General features: G+C 41.8%; 1 long non-coding RNA gene across 1 annotated transcript in view; it reads right to left on the minus strand.

Moving 5' to 3' along the window:
* LOC144224513 (uncharacterized) overlaps positions 1-16,263 on the minus strand; it is a 173,496-nt gene that overhangs the window by 3,832 nt on the left and 153,401 nt on the right. Inside the window, exon 2 of the long non-coding RNA XR_013333070.1 lies at positions 15,427-15,655. This is a non-coding gene — a long non-coding RNA (uncharacterized LOC144224513). The remainder of the gene's footprint in view (positions 1-15,426; positions 15,656-16,263) is intronic.

Consider the following 16,263-nt stretch of genomic DNA (forward strand, 5'->3'; position numbering starts at 1 on the left):
ACAAAACTGTGGTTAGATAGAAAAGACTTTTTTCTCATTTCTTAATTTCTTTAAAAGTTAATGGACTATTTATAAAACTAACAACAGTGTATTTCAGGAAACATAACTTATATAAAAGTAAAATATATGTGCACTGTAGCATAAAGACCAGGAGGGCATATGGTACTATACCACTGCAAGGTTATTAAATCATTCAATAAGTAGTTGTTCCATATGACATTAACAAATAGTCTAGATAAAAATCCAATACAGGGGCGCCTGGGTGGCTTAGTCGGTTAAGCATCTGACTTTCGCTTAGGTCATGATCTCGCAGTTCGTGGGTTCAAGCCCGGCATCGGGCTCTGAGCTGGCNAAATGTCCAATTAACTCAAAAGAAGGAAGAAAAGGAGGAATAAAAACCAGGAAGACAAAGAGAAAATAAATGAAAAGATGGTATGGTTAAATACAGCCATACAAATAATTGTTGTTACATGTAAAGACAGATTTTTTTCAGATTAATTTTTTTGTTGATTGACTGATTTTGGAGAGAGAGGATAAGCAAGGGAGGGGGCAGTGAGAAAGAGAAAGAATCATAAGCAGGCTCTCCTCTCAGCACAGAGCCCAACATGGGGCTTGATTCCATGACCCTGGGATCATGACCTGAGCCAAAATCAAGAGTTAGAATGTTCAACTGAGCCACTCAGGCATCCCCAAATTAAATTTTTTAAAGTAAACTCCAAATATATGCTGCTTATGAGGGATCCACTTTAAATATAAAGATAAATGACAAAAGAGATGAGGAAAAAGTATGCCATGCAACAACATAAACTCACCAGTATCAGAAACGAAAGCGAGGGCATCCCTACCTACTCTCCAGACATTGAAAGGAAAAGAAGAGAATATTCCAAATGATTTTATGCCACAAAATTTGATAAAGAGAAAATCTTTAAAGGAGTCAGGTGCGGGGGGAGGGGCTGATGAAACTGACAAATTTCTTATAAAACACAGATTACCAAAACTGGTCCAAGAAAAAACAGGAAACATAAATAGCCTTATATCTATTTAATTTAAAATAAATAAAAATTTAATTTAGTATCAAAAAACTTCCCACCAAGAAAACTTCAGGCGCCAAATGTTTTACTATTGAATTTTATAAAACATTTAAGAAAAAAATAATGCCAATTCTACATAAACTCTTCCAGAAAATAGGAGGAAAAAAAACCACTTCCAAACTCCTTTTATGAGACCAACATGACTAAAATCAAAACCATAGCAAAGGAAAATTGTAAGAAAAGAAAACCACAGACCAACATCCCTCATGAATATAGTTATAGAATCCTTAATAAAATGTTAACAAGTTATATATGCATATGTTTATAACATTTATATAAATATATAATATATCATGGCAAAGTAGAGTTTATTCCAGGATTCCAAGATTAGTGTAACATTCAAATGCCAATCAATGTAATTTTGCATATTAATAGATAAAGGAGAAATTGTATATGAGCATCTTAATAGATGCAGAAAAAGTACTTGACAAAATTAAGAAAAAAAAAAAGAAAAGAAATGAACCTTCCTCAACCTGATAAAGGGTATCAATAGAGAACGTACAGCTGATGAAATACTGAATCCTTTCTCCCCAAGAGAGAGAACAAGATATGTATTTCTACTCTCAATACTTCAACATTTTACTAGATGTATTAACCAGTGCGTCAGAGCCTGGAAAAAAAATAAAAGGTATACAGATTGGAAAGGAAGAAGTATAATTGTCTTTATTTGCAGGTAACATACTCCTTTATGTACAAAATCCTAAGAAAGCTACAAAAAAAAATGAACTACAAAATGAGTTTAGCACAGCTGCAGGATACAGGCTCAACATACAATAATTAATTGTGTTTCCATACTCTAGCAACAAACAATTGGAAACTGTAATTTTAACTGTGTTTATGATAGCATGAAATATATTTTCATGAAAACATGAAATATTTAGGGATAAATTTAACACAATATATCCAAGAATTGCAAAAACTCAAAAATATAAGGTTAAGACCTAAATAAATGGAGAGATACACCACGCACATGGATTGCAAACTCACTATTGTGAAGATGGCAATCTGACCTAGAGCTGCACTGTCCCATACAGCAGGCACAAGTGGATCGGGCACTCGAAATATGGCTGGTTTGATCTGAGATGTGCTCTAAGTGTAAAGTGCATACCATATTTCAAAGGCAATACAAACAAAATATCTCATAAAACATTTTTAACATCTACATTGTACATTGAAATGACAATAGTTTGGATATACTGGTTAGACAAAATTAGCATTAAAATAAATTTCAACTTTTATTTGTTTTACTTCTTTTAAAGGGATTACTAGAAATAAAAGGTGAGCCACAAATGTGAGCCACATTTGAAAATGGAAAGTTTTAAATTATATATGTGGCTCACATTTGTGGCTCACTTTATATTTCTAGTGAAGAGCACTGATCCATGGTTTTGGGGCATACAACAGGCTTTCTGTAGAAATTTGAAGGCTAATTCTAAACTTTATGTAGACACTCAAAAGACCCAGAGCAGAACAATTCTGAAAAAGAAGAAAGAAACTGAAGGACTTACACTACCTGATTTTAAAACTTACAAAGCTACAGTAATCAAGAAAGTGTGATATTGATGCAAAATTAAACCCATAGCTGGAATCACGCAATCTGGCTTTAAATAAGGACATGAAAAAGTGCTAGACATGATGAATCACTATAAAACAGTAAATTAACCCCAAATAACCAAAGTAATGTTTAAAAAGAAAACCAAAGATGGAGGCATCACAAGTCTGGACTTCAAGCTGTATTACAAAGTTGTAATCATCATGACAGTATGGAACTGCACAAAAACAGACACACAGATCAATGGAACAGAACAGGGAACCCAGAAATGTACCCAAAAATGTATGGCCAACTAATCAGCAAAGAAGAAAGAATATCCAATGGAAAAAAGTCTCTTCACCAAATGGTGCTGGGAAAACTGGACAGCAACATGCAGAATCAATCTGGACCACTTTCTTACACTATACACAAAAATAAACTCAAAATGGATGAAATACCTAAATGTGAGACAGAAAACCATCAAAATCTTAGAGGAGAAAACAGGCAACAACCTCTTTGACCTTGGCCACAGCAACTTCTTACTAGACATGTCTCCAGAGACAAGGAAAACAAAACCAAAAATGAACTCTTGGGACCTTGTCAAAATAAGTTTCTGCACAGTGAAGGAAACAATCAACAAAACTAAAAGACAACCAACGGAATGGGAGAAGATATTTGCAAATGACATAACAGATAAAGGTTAGTATCCAAAATCTATAAAGAACTTACTAAACTCAACACCCAAAAACAAATAATCCAGTGAGGATATATGGGCAAAAGACATGAATAGACACTTTTCCAAAGAAGACATCAGATGGCTAACAGACACATGAAAAGATGTTGAACATCACTAATCATCAGGGAAATACAAATCAAAACCGCAATGAGATACCACCTTATGCCTGTTAGATTGTAAAATACAATCCAGCAAACAACAGATATCGGCTAGGATGTGGAGAAAGGGAAACACTTTTGCACTGCTGGTGAGAATGCAAACTGATGCAGCCACTCTGGAGAACAATACGAGGGTTACTCAGAAAATTAAAAACAGAACTACCCTATGACCCCGCAATCGCACTACCAGCTATTTATCCAAAGGATACAAAAATGCTGATTCAAAGGGGCACGTGCACCCAATGTTTATAGCAACACTATCCACAATAGTCAAATTATAGTAAAAGCCCAAGTTTCCATCAACTGATGAACAGGTAAAGAAGACATGGTGTATATATGCAATGGAATATTACTCAGTGATCAAAAAGATGAAACCTTGCCATTTGCAACAATGTGGATGGAGCTAGAGTGTATTATGCTAAGCGAAATAAGTCAGGCAGAGAAAGACAAATATCATATGATTTCACTCATATGTGGAACTTAAAAAAACACAACAGATGAACATAGGGAAGGGAAGGATAAACAAAATAAAAAACAGAGAGGAAGGCAAACCATAAGAGACTCTTAAATACAGAGAACAAACTGAGGGTTGCTGAGGGAGAGGTGGAGCAGGGGGGTAATGGGCTAAATGGGTGATGGGCATTAAGAAGGGCACTGACTGGGATGAGCACTGGGTTTATAGGTAAGTAATGAATCACTAAATTCTACTCCTGAAACCATTATTATACTCTGTTAGGTAATTTGGATTTAAAAGTTTTAAAAAAGATGTGGGGATGGGGCGCTGGGTGGCTCAGTCAGTTAAGTGTCCAACTTTAGCTCAGATCATGATCCCATGGTTCATGAGTTCAAGCCCCACATTGAGCTCTGTGTTGACAGCTCAGAGCCTGGAGCCTGCTTCAGATTCTGTGTCTCCCTCTCTCTGTCTGCCCCTCTCCCACTCACGCTCTGTCTCTCTTTCTCTCAAAAATAAATAAACGTTAAAAAACACTTTTGAAGGGGCGCCTGGGTGGCTTAGTCGGTTAAGCGTCCGGCTTTCGCTTAGGTCATGATCTCGCGGTTCATGGGTTCAAGCCCCATGTCGGGCTCTGTGCTGACTGCCAGCTCAGAGCCTGGAGCCTATTTCAGAGTCTGTATCGCCCTCTCTCTCTGACCCTCCCCTGCTCATGCTGTCTCTCTCTCTCTCCTAGAAATAAATAAAAATATTTAAAAAAACACTTTTGAAGGATATGGAGATAAAGAATATGTATATTTTGTTATATGTATGAAATAAAATACTTCTGGAAAGATTTTAAATACAAAAAAAAAAACCACCCAAAAATTTCAAATAAATAGCGAAGTTAAAGCTATAATAAAATACTATGATATACACAATAGATGAGCTAATATGAACCTAATAATGGCAAAATGCCAGGCAAGGATGTAGCACAATCTAAATTCCAAACCAACCTGGTTGTAAAATGCTACAACCAGTTTGGGAAACTCTTGGTTAGTTTCTTATAGAACTAAGCATATGTCTAGTCTTCAACCCAGCAATTCTGTTTCTACTTCTAGGTATTGATCCAAGAGAAATAGAAATACATATTAAAAAAAAAATCTTGTACAAGAATCTTCATAAAAACTTACTCATAAGAGCCGAAAGCTGGAAAAATCCCAAATCCATCAACAGGAGAATGGATAAATTGTGTAAGAGTCATATAATGGAATGCTACTCAGCAATAAAAGAATGGCCTACTGATGCATGCTGCAAAGTGGATGAATCCCAGAAGCATTGTGTTGAGCAAAAGAAACCAGCACAAAAAAGGACACACTGTATCATTCCATTTACATGAAGTTCTAAAACAGGAAAATCTAACGTATAGTGGAAGAAATCAGAATAGTGGTTGCTTTTGGTAAAAGGAGTGGCAGGGGCTGCCTGGAAGGGGCAGATAGCAGCTTTCTGGGGTGCTGGAAGCATCTCACGTCTTGATACAGATGTGCATTACATGGATGTAAGCATTTGTCAAAACTGACGGAACTATCCGGTTACAATATTATTGTGCATGCCCGTACTGAACTGAGCACTCACTGTGAATTCCACTTCAACTACTTTAAGTCTCTTGAAAAGCTTCAAAAGGACTACATATACGAAGATCTCGTGTGCACCACTTCATTCTTCCCCGGCATTACCCTCACCTCCCATGTAATAAACATTAACAGCCTGGAGTGAGTTCTTCCACACTCTTCTTCATGCTTGTAAGACTCACATAGGAACGGGTGTTGGCGCTTGTTTGGGTTTGTTTTTTGTCTTCTGTTTTCCATTTTTTGTTTTTAATGAGCGCTCCCTATGCATGTGTTCCTGCTACCTGTTCCTGTCACTCACCACACTCCAGGCCAGAGCCACACAACATTCCATCGTGTGAACAAACCACAATTTCTCTATCTTTTCACTTATCTCCACTCCCTCCATCCCACGGATGGGCTGTCAGGCTCACCCTAGTTTTTGTCATTATAAGCAATGTTGTAAAAACTTCCCTACTCATACACCTAATCTCCCCGGTGCTTTAGTTTCTATAGGAGAATTTCCCAAAGTGAGACTGGTGAATAAAAAAGACAAGTGGGTTACTTGTTTTAATAGATACTGCAGATTACATTGTGCAAAAAGGTTGTAGAAACCTCATTCAGTGTTCAATCTGATATATATTAAGTTTCTGCAGACTGGCTCCAGAAATGGAAATAAATTATGAACACAGCATGATAATCACTGCAGGCAACTCATCTATGCCTTGAAGGAGAAAAATTGGCAACTTGTAAACCCACAAATAACTGAGTTATTCTATCAAAATATATTCTGAGATGGGGCGCCTGGGTGGCTCAGTTGGTTAAGCATCTGACTTTGGCTCAGATCATGATCTCATGGTTCATGGGTTCGAGCTCACATCGGGCTCTGGGCTGACAGTCAGCTCAGAGGCTGGGGCCTGCTTCCAATTCTGTGTGTGTCTCTCTCTCTGCCCCTTCCTCCCTCACATTCTGTCTCTCTCTCTCACTCTCAAAAAATGAATAAACATTAAAAAACAATTTTTAATACATCCTGAGAGGTAAGATAGCATGATGGTTGAGGACTGAGTCAATGCTAGCCAAGGAAGTGTCCAAACCTGTGATACATACATCATTACCATGACTTTGAATAAGTTACTTGACCTTTTGGCACTTAAGTTGTCTCATAAACAGCAATATAAATAATAATAGTGCCTACAGCATGGAAGATGAAGTAAAGATAATGAAGAACCCAGTATATGGAGAGTGGAAAATGTCTAATATGTGGAATGAGCTCTAGAAGTGTTAGTTATTGGGGCGCCTGGTGGCCCAGTTGGTTAAGCATTTGACTTCAGCTCAGGTCATGATCTCATTCATGGTTCATGAGTTTGAGCCCACGTTGGGCCTTGTGCTGACAGCTCAGAGCCTGGGGCCTGTTTTGGATTCTGTGTGCGTCTCTCTCTGTCCCTTCCTCCCTCATACTCTGTCTCTCAAAATAAACAAACATTTTTTAAAAACTTAAAAAAAAATGTATGAATTATTATTGGGCAGTTTGCTTAACTTCTCCGGATGTCTGTTTTCTCTTGCCTGTAAAATGGGGACAAATAGCACTATCCATCTCAAGTACACATTAGAACAATGTTTATGTCAGGTTAACCTTTCAATGCAATTAGCTAATATTATAATACAATGTAAACGTGAAGGAGCCAGGTTTAGGCGGAAATCTAAATATGATGTGGCTGGCACTCAAACGTTCCAAAATTCAGAAGAAAGCTAAGTTCTTGCCAGGCCTGTTGATGACACTGAATTCTTGGGAGGCCACGCAAATCTTCCAGAATGCAGCAGGAAATGGACAGGCACCCTCAGAAGACTTGCTCCCCTCCACAGTGAAGGATGCACTTTTCTCTCTTCCTACAGCTGAGTGGCTCTGAACAACTGAAGAGTCTGGAGCCACTCCGAGTTGGCGGCTCACCAGAGCAGCGGCCCTGCCTCCTCCGGGGTGCAGCTGCAACTGTGGCCCTCATGAGGCACATGTGCCCAGGTGAACAACGTGGCAACTGAGGCTACCATATGGCTCAGTGTGCGGGTGCCCTGGCGTGTCAGGAGAAAGTCTGTCATTCAGGTTACCTACACTGATTGGGCACTCGCTGTGCCCTAGGACCCAGACTCTGGACTAAGAGCAGGGGCAGGAGGTGGGGATGCAGAGTCCCTTCCCTACACGATGAAGCCAAGAGCTCCCCATTGGGCCACGTCCACCAGGGACTACCATTCAGTAGAAGGTGACTGTATTGTCAGTTTGGGAGGTTTCAACTCTAGTAATTCAATTGTAGATTTTACCTAATTTAAAAAAAAAAAACCCTAAGTCAAGTCAATGTTTGTATTTGGGAAAAGCAAGCATATACAAGCCCATTTTATCTCCTTACCAAGGTCAAACAAACAAACTTAGCTTTGATTTACTAAAGGCTCTTAATGATGTATTTGCTGAAAGTTAAATGTCCTTCAGCCTGGGGACAGAGATATCAGCGCAGGCAGTCAGCTGAACTGATGGTTGTTGACATGAGCCTGGTGCCTGATGCCTCACGACGAGAGGAATAGAGGAGGTACCAGCAGCTGGGTTCAGGGAAAGAGCTGTGGCTGCACAAGGCTGGAGACTCAGGTTTGTCCATGTGCCCTGAGGTGACCAGATCCCATGGAGCTCCTCAAACAGCCCCTACTCACACTGCCTGGATCCCCAGTGCGGAGTGGCCTATCCCCACACCTGCAACACTCAGGCTCCTCCCGAGAGCTNCACTCACACTGCCTGGATCCAGTGAGTGCCAGTGCGGAGTGGCCTATCCCCACACCTGCAACACTCAGGCTCCTCCCGANCAAGTCACATTTCAATAGGCTGTCTCTATGACATGTGTTTCAAGTGTCTGTACATGTACATGATAGGGGAAGGGGCCTAGAAAAATACATCAACCATGGAAGGCCTGATTGTACGAGGAACAAAACAGGATAAAACAAAGCCCACCAGGCAGCACAAACAAATTAAAATTAAATTAAATTAAACAAAACAAAATATCTTCTCAAATGTTTCACATGACATCAAACCTGGATCATGGCCCAGATTATCTGATTTAAGGCTCATGAAACACAAGTGAATTGCTTATTGATTAGAAGCTGAATCATTAAAAGTCTTTTAACCAATATCCCCATCTCATCCTCCACCACCCTCACCAGCTTGACCTCTACACCCACTGTCAGGGTGACCTTTTAAAAACAGAGTCACTCACCTGCTCAAACTATTTCTCTAGTTTATCAAGACTACAAGGTAAACTCCAAATGTCTGAGGCATAGAATTCAAGATACCACCAGTCCAATCTCTCTCCCAGGAATCCCTGCTTTACATCCTCTGCCCTGGCTGCCCCAAAGGTACCTCTGTGTCTCTGAAAAGCAAGTTCTCCCACCTGGTTCCACCTTCTCCATCTTTTCTAGCTATCACTCAATCCCAATGTCATCCCATCCCTGATTCTTCTACTATGCCTCTCGGAGTTTGTTTCTGTATTTCTGAAATTGTGTTACAATTACTCGTCCTCCTGTGCTTCCTGTTTTCCTATATTCCATCTCCCTGAACAGAGCCTGGGGTGAGTGCTGGTTAACACCGGTGGGTGGGCAGATGAGATGAATAGCAAATAGAGAAGGCTTAGCTAATGAGAAGAAAAAGACAGAGATAGATAAATGGATGGACGGATGGATGGATGGATGGATGGATGGATGGATGGATGGATGGATGGCTAAGTAGGCAGGTAGGTAGACAGACAGACAGACAGAACAGAATAAACAGATAACACAGATTTCCTAGGCCTTTGCTACTCCTCCTCTGATCTCCAAATGATTCATAGATTCTACTATCTACAAAGGAAAAAAAGTGTTATTTTTGTCTCAGGTAAAAATTGGTAGGATTTTTTTGGCAAAAGAAATGGGGCACAGATAGCTGACCTAATTTCTTTTCTTTTCTTTTTTTTTTTTTGAGTGAAAACCTACTTTGGGCAAATTTCCGTTCGCGGGGAAGCTCTGGAAGACAGAAGAAGCTCAGAAGAAGATAGGCCTCGGCCTGTAGAAACACAGAAGGATTTTACGACTGAAGCCAGCATTTCCTTCGGTAAGTCTCTCACACTCCCACGTAATGCATTTCAGGGATAAATCCATCAAGAGTCTTTGAGTATTTATGGAGATTCGCATCGAGCCACACTTGCCATCCCCAGCTCTGGCCAGGCTCTGCGTTGAAGTCTGGGCTGCAAACTCAGTCAGTCTCATATATCTGTGCACCATTCCTCTCCTGCTACTTCTCAACTGTGCCCCAGAAATTGACTTTCAGTGGCCAAAGGCTTTGCAGATGTCCTCATTGTCAGGTTTCCACTCCTACAGAAGCTAATAAAATCACTGCTATTGATAACAGGCTGAGCCAGGGACCCTGTTTCATGTGTTGTCTTGTGAGCACAGCAGCACCACAAGGAAGATACTAGTGTTAGTATCTCCCCATTTTACTGATGATGATCCCAAAGCACGAGAGGTTAAATAATGTAGTCAAGGCCCACAGCTAGTTAGCAGTAAAGCCAGGATGCCAACCCACACGGGCCTGGCCTACAGCTTGCTCTTAAGCACTACCCCGAGTAACTGAAGTGGTAAGAATGCATTTTTTCTCATGGGACTAAATTAATTTACTTTCATTTCCTACCTTTTAGAAATGCAACTCATGAGGGGCGCCTGGGTGGCTCAGTTGGTTAAGCATCCAACTTCGGCTCAGGTCATGATCTCACGGTCCGTGGGTTCGAGCCCCGCATCAGACTCTGTGCTGACAGCTCAGAGCCTGGAGCCTGCTTCGGATTCTGTGTCTCCCTCTCTCTCTGCCCCTACTCCACTTGCTCTCTGTCTCTGTCTCTCAAAATAAAGACATAAATTTTTTTTTTAATTTTTTTTTTAAAAAGACTTTAAAAAATGCAGCTCACGAATTTCTTCATTTTTCCTGATGTGTCCTTAATGCCAAGCCTCCACTGCTCTAGGCAATCAAAGAAGAAAAGTGGGCATCTAAAGGCCTCTGTTGGGTCCCCAACATTCCCCTCCCCCACCCATCAAACCCCCATCCCCAACCTTAACTTGCCTTCAAGGAGAAGAAGTATCATTGCCCATCATGTTTAAGAAAGTTGTGGTCAAAAACTAAATACAGGGGCACCTGGGTGGCTCAGTTGGTTAAGTGTCCAACCTTGGCTCTGGTCATGATCTCACAGCTTGTGGGTTTGAGCCCCACGCTGAGCTCTGTGCTGACAGTTTAAAGTCTAGAGCCTGCCTTAGATTCTGTGTCTCCCTCTTTCTCTGCCCCTCCCCTGCTTGCTCTCTCTCCCTCTCTCAAAAATAAACATTAAAAATTTTTAAGAAAATTAAATATACAGTTATCCTATAACCCAGGAATTGCACTGCTGTGCGTCTTTCCAAGAGAGATGAAAATATCTGTCCACAAAAAAAATTTTTACATGAGTATTTATAGCAGCATTACTCACAATGGCCAAAATATGGAAATCCAAATGTCCATCAATTTATGGATTAACAAAATGTAGTATATCCTTACGATGGAGTATTAGTCAGCTCTATAAAGGAATATAGACTAAAACATACTTCAAAATGGAAGAAACTTGACATCATTATGCTAAGTGGAAGAAGGCAACCAACAAAGGCCACATACTGTATGATTCCTTTTATCCAAAATGTTTAGAATAGGCAAATCCATGGGGGCAGAAAGTAGAAAAGTGGCTGCTTGGACTGGGAGACAGAAAAATGAGAAGCCACTACTAATGGATAGAGTTTCTTTTGGGGGTGATGCACACGGTCTGGAATTACACAGTGATGGTGCTTCTACAATTTTGCCAATCATACACTTTAAAGCGATGCATTTTATGGCATGTGAATTATATCTCAGTAAAAAATAAATAAATATTTTTAAACGATTAGCAAGTGCATAAAAAATGTGAATGCCCCTCAATTGTAAGTGATCCCATGTGTAAGAAACTTGATAGATGTTTTCCCAAATTTGGTGACCTTCCTAAAAATGCACACACTATTACCAATAAAAAGTAGTAAGGCAAAAAATAAACCTGTTCTAAAGCATTAATAATAAATGCATTTCAATCAATCTTGCTAGAGGAAAGACTGAATTATCCTTCTCTCTAGGGAAATTACTAGAAATTCATCGTCATATGAAGAGACAATGACAGCGTGCAGCCAAAGATTACGGGAGAAAAATATAAGAGATTGTCAAAAAAATAATGAAATTATCTTATTTTTCTGAGTTTCCATCATGGTTTTTTTTTGCATTCGGAAGTTGTTTAAATGAGTGATTTGTTATATCTCTTCTTTTCCTAGATAAAAAACTTTTGTACCTAAAAAAGGAAGCTGCTGGGGGTGAGGAGTCTACTCTCTCTGGGTTGGGAGCAGCATCACCTCCCTATGCATATGGCCTCTTCTCTTCTCTCTCTTCCTTCTATGCAAGCACAGTGGCAAGACCTCCCCTCCAGCAAGGCCATGGCTGTCTGTCCCTTTTGTCTGTGTCCCTTTTCCGTCAGGACCGCGGGCTCAGGTGCCACCCTAGACCAACAACCCAGGTGGTGACAACCTGGGACAGCACTGCCCCAGGAATGGGGCCCTCCTTCCGGTGCTGATGCTCTCAGACCATCCCTGAAATCCTTTCCCTTGACAAGAGGGGCCTGAAGGCTGGGTCTGGTCTTAAGGCACAATGACGAACAAGCTACTCTGATGTCCACCCGGACTGCTGAAGAAGAGTCCTTCGCAGCGCCTAGCCTGGCGCACCAGAAACCCGCTTCAGTTCTTGGGGTTAAACCCATATTAACATTTTTTTCATCATCCTGGAAATGTATTTCTCTCCTGGACACTGTGGAAGGGAGAACAGATAGAGAATAGGCTTTAGGGACTCCTGGGTCCTCTGGCTGTGGTAAAATCTTAGAGTTGGTACAGCTTCTCATTTGGAAAAAATAAAAGTGTGATCCAAGATAGAGGGAAGGGACCAGACTAAATGGGCTCCTGGAAGGATGAGAACCTACCTCGATACTGTGGATGCATAAGTCTAGAGAAGACAAAAATGTGGTTGTAAAAATGGAAAGTGGAGTGGGGAGCGGGGTGGGGGCGCTGCTAGAAGGCCTTGAATGTCAGTAACTCTCGTCACAGGACTAATGAGCTTTATAGTCTAATAATGCCCCTTAGCAATCCATACACACACACCCAGCCAGAAATGCTAAAACCATGTCAATTCTGCACCTGCCCACCCCTCTTTACGTCTGAGAGACTCAGACACAGATAATTGTGAAAAGACAGATGTCCGGGGATAAATGTCATTGGTCCCATTAATTCTCCAGGTCACTCTGCAGATCTCCTCTGTTCTGAGATAGATGGTTGGTGCTGTGTTCATAATAATGACCATCAAATCTTAGCATTTGCTTAACATTTTACAATTTGTATGAACTTATTTGATCCCCACAGCTCCACAAAGTACGACAGTATAATTCTAATGTGTTCAGATAAGAAAACTCAGACCCAGGCAGGTAAAGTGATGCCCTGGCCAAAGATTGCCAAGTTTGTAAGTATTTTAATGTCTAAAAAGTTATCTCAGTCTCTCTAATAGAAATAAAAACTTCCCAGGTTTGGGGGATCAGGGTGGCTAACATAAGGTTTTCTTTGAGTGTCTTTCATACATGGAGGGTGAGAGTTGCCTCCAAATTCAATTACTCCTTGGGGAAAAGGCCACCTCCTTGCCCTTCAGACAAAAGCAGATATGTGTCTTGTATAAAATGGATCTTCAGGACCCCTGAATCAACACAGCTCTCTCTTTTAAGAACTGCAGATTCTATAAAGCCTGTCGATGATCAGCTTTCTTTCCAGACAAGAGTAAATTCAGCCTTCCTCTTCAGCCTCAATCCAAACTCACCTTGAATAGATAAAGAGAGCAAGAATACATAAAGCATGCCACACAGGGGTGTCCGTCTGAAAGCTGGTGTGTGCTTAGCAGCAACCGATCAATACCTTCCAACCACCCCAGCCAGTGGGCAAGGCAGGTCATCCGGCTCTGAACTCACGCCCCTTCTCTGGCCCTGCATGGGTAGGGACTGTCCACAGGGCAAGGCCCTGCCGTCCTCTGATGCAGCCATTCCCGAGCCCACCCAAACCTGGGTGGTCCTGCAGACGCTCATCCAGACCAATCAGAAAAAAACAGATCCTATCAGAAGAGCAAGGCAGGGAGGAGAGAAGATGCCACAGAGAGGTCAGCAGTCCAGCCCCAGAGCAGCAAGTGGGGTTAGGTGAGCAAACTCTGAAGCTCTGACAGAAGCAGGACAAATGGGCACTGTCCCCTAAATACAGTCCTCAAAAATATTTCCCACACAGTCTACCTGGTCGACCTTCTCTGGGGTTAATAAATTCTACTTATGAAATGTATCAGAGAAGATTATGGGCTCCCAGTTGCTCACCCATTAGTAGCTCCTTCTCTCTCTTTCTCTGTCTCTCCCTCTCTCCTATCTATCTATCTATCTTTCTATCTATCATCTACCTCATTCATGCCACCTGTGAGCCCTGTATCCACAGGTGTTGAGCATTCAAAGACTACAGAAACCTGGCGGTGAACAGCATCTCCAACTAAAGCAAGAGGCAGAGATGATCAATTATTCTACAAACTCATCCATCCATCCATCTCTCCCTGCTTCTTTCCATCCATTTGTCCACTCACTGTCTACCAATTATCAATAATCCCCACTACATGCCAGGGCCATTGAATCAGATCAGTACTCTTTCCCAAGAACTGGATAATCTATAGGGAGAGACAGATACATGAGCAATACAACATGACAAGCACACAGTAGGGATTCAGAGCAGCATGGAAGGCTTCCAAGAAAAGGATATAGGTGAGGAGCACCCTCGATGACAAGTAGGAGTTGACCACGAGGTCAAGGTAATCAAAGGACATTCCAGGTAGAGAAAACATCAGGTGAAAAGTCAGAGAGTCTAGGATTATCAGGCCAAATCCAGAGTTAACCTTGGGAAGAATTGTCTTTTATTGCTGGTTTGAGACGGTAACTGAAATAAAGTTTTCCTCATTTTCCAGTCATGGGTCCTGTTTGGGTTGTGGTTAGTTAAGGTTAAATTGGTAATACTAGGAGAAAGAAAAGGCATAGGGAACAATACATGGAGGTGGGAATGAGTAGGTCAAGCTCCAGGAATACGGAATGAGCAAGCCAAGTTGCTTTGGTTAATTCGAACAACCCTCCCGTCCTGTAAAGAAGATGGGAAACTGTCAAGCCGGTGGCTTGGCATGGGAGAGACCACAGTGGCAGCCTTTCATAATTAAAGTGTTACATTACTGACACATTATCTCTCTTTCCAGGGTTCACTTAAAAGAAAGGGATACTGTCTTAGTCTGTTTGGGCTGCTATAACAAAATATCATAGACTGAGTGGCTTATAAACAACAGAAAACTATTTTTGCGCAGTTGTGGAGGCTGGAGAATCCAAGATCAAGGTGCCAGCAGATTCAGGTCTTTTGAGAGTCTGCCTCCTGACGCATAGATGGTCGTCTTTCCTCTGTGTCCTCATGTGGCAGAAGGGACGAGGGAGCTCGATTGGGTGCCTTTTATCAGGGCACCAATCCTGCCCGTGAGGGTTCACAATCCCTTCCCAGCAGCCCCACTGCCAAATGCCATGAAATTAGGTTTCAACATATGAATTTGGGGCAGAGGACACAAACATTCAATCTACAGCAGGTACTGTCCCCCAGATCCAGACCATGGAAAGTACTTCCCACATCCTCACCATCAAATGGAACTTCTCTGAAGTTAGCAAACTACTGAGAGGTCCTCACCCCAGAGCAGGCACAGTTCAGAGCGTAGACGTTAGGAAAAGCTTGGAATCCACCACAGACAGTCAGCCCTTGGGCCAGGCAAGAGAATGATGGGGCAGGCCAGTGGAAACTTGTCCATTCTCCATCTGCTAAGTTCCAGCCATGGGAGATCAGCTTTCGTGCCACTGAGTATCTTCTCCCAGGATCTGTAATCAGCAAGCCATTAAATGCCTGCAGCTGAAGAAGACAGCTGTTGAATAGGATAATATTAATCATAATCGATCAAGGCTGATCAGTGCTAAGCACTTCAGATGCATATTCACACATCTCCACAACATCCCAGGAGGGAGGTGTTCTAATACTCCCTTTACACATATGGAAATGAAGACTTGAGAAAGTCGCCCTTCCTGGCTCACTAGCTCGCAGAGCAGAGCCGGCATTCCATCCAGGTCTGCTTCTCCATGAGGAAGCTGCTTTTCCTCGCTGGAGGGGAGTGTCACTTTTCCCAGGACCTGGATAGAGGAGGCACATCCACAGGCTGGCCTAACTGCTATCCGGTAAGTATCTGAATGAACGGGCACTGCTCCAGGGAGGGTGACTGCCTCCCCCGTGTCTGTGTCAATAGTACACCTTTGTCTTACTGGGGAGGTTTGAGACGCCAAATGCTCCTCATGGAAGCACCTAAGGCTGTTGTAACGAAGAACCAAAAACTGCATGGCTTTAAACAACGGAAACTCACTATCTTGTGGTCCTGGGGGCTAGAAATCCAAACCTGCACTGTTGCAGGGTGATGGTAGCTCCCTGACAAATCTGGGTGAGAATCCCTCCCTGTCTCTTCTAGCTTCTGATCTTTGCCAG

Source organism: Crocuta crocuta, unplaced genomic scaffold (assembly GCF_008692635.1).
Source record: "Crocuta crocuta isolate KB4526 unplaced genomic scaffold, BGI_CrCroc_1.0 scaffold152, whole genome shotgun sequence".
NCBI classification, from domain to species: domain Eukaryota; kingdom Metazoa; phylum Chordata; class Mammalia; order Carnivora; family Hyaenidae; genus Crocuta; species Crocuta crocuta.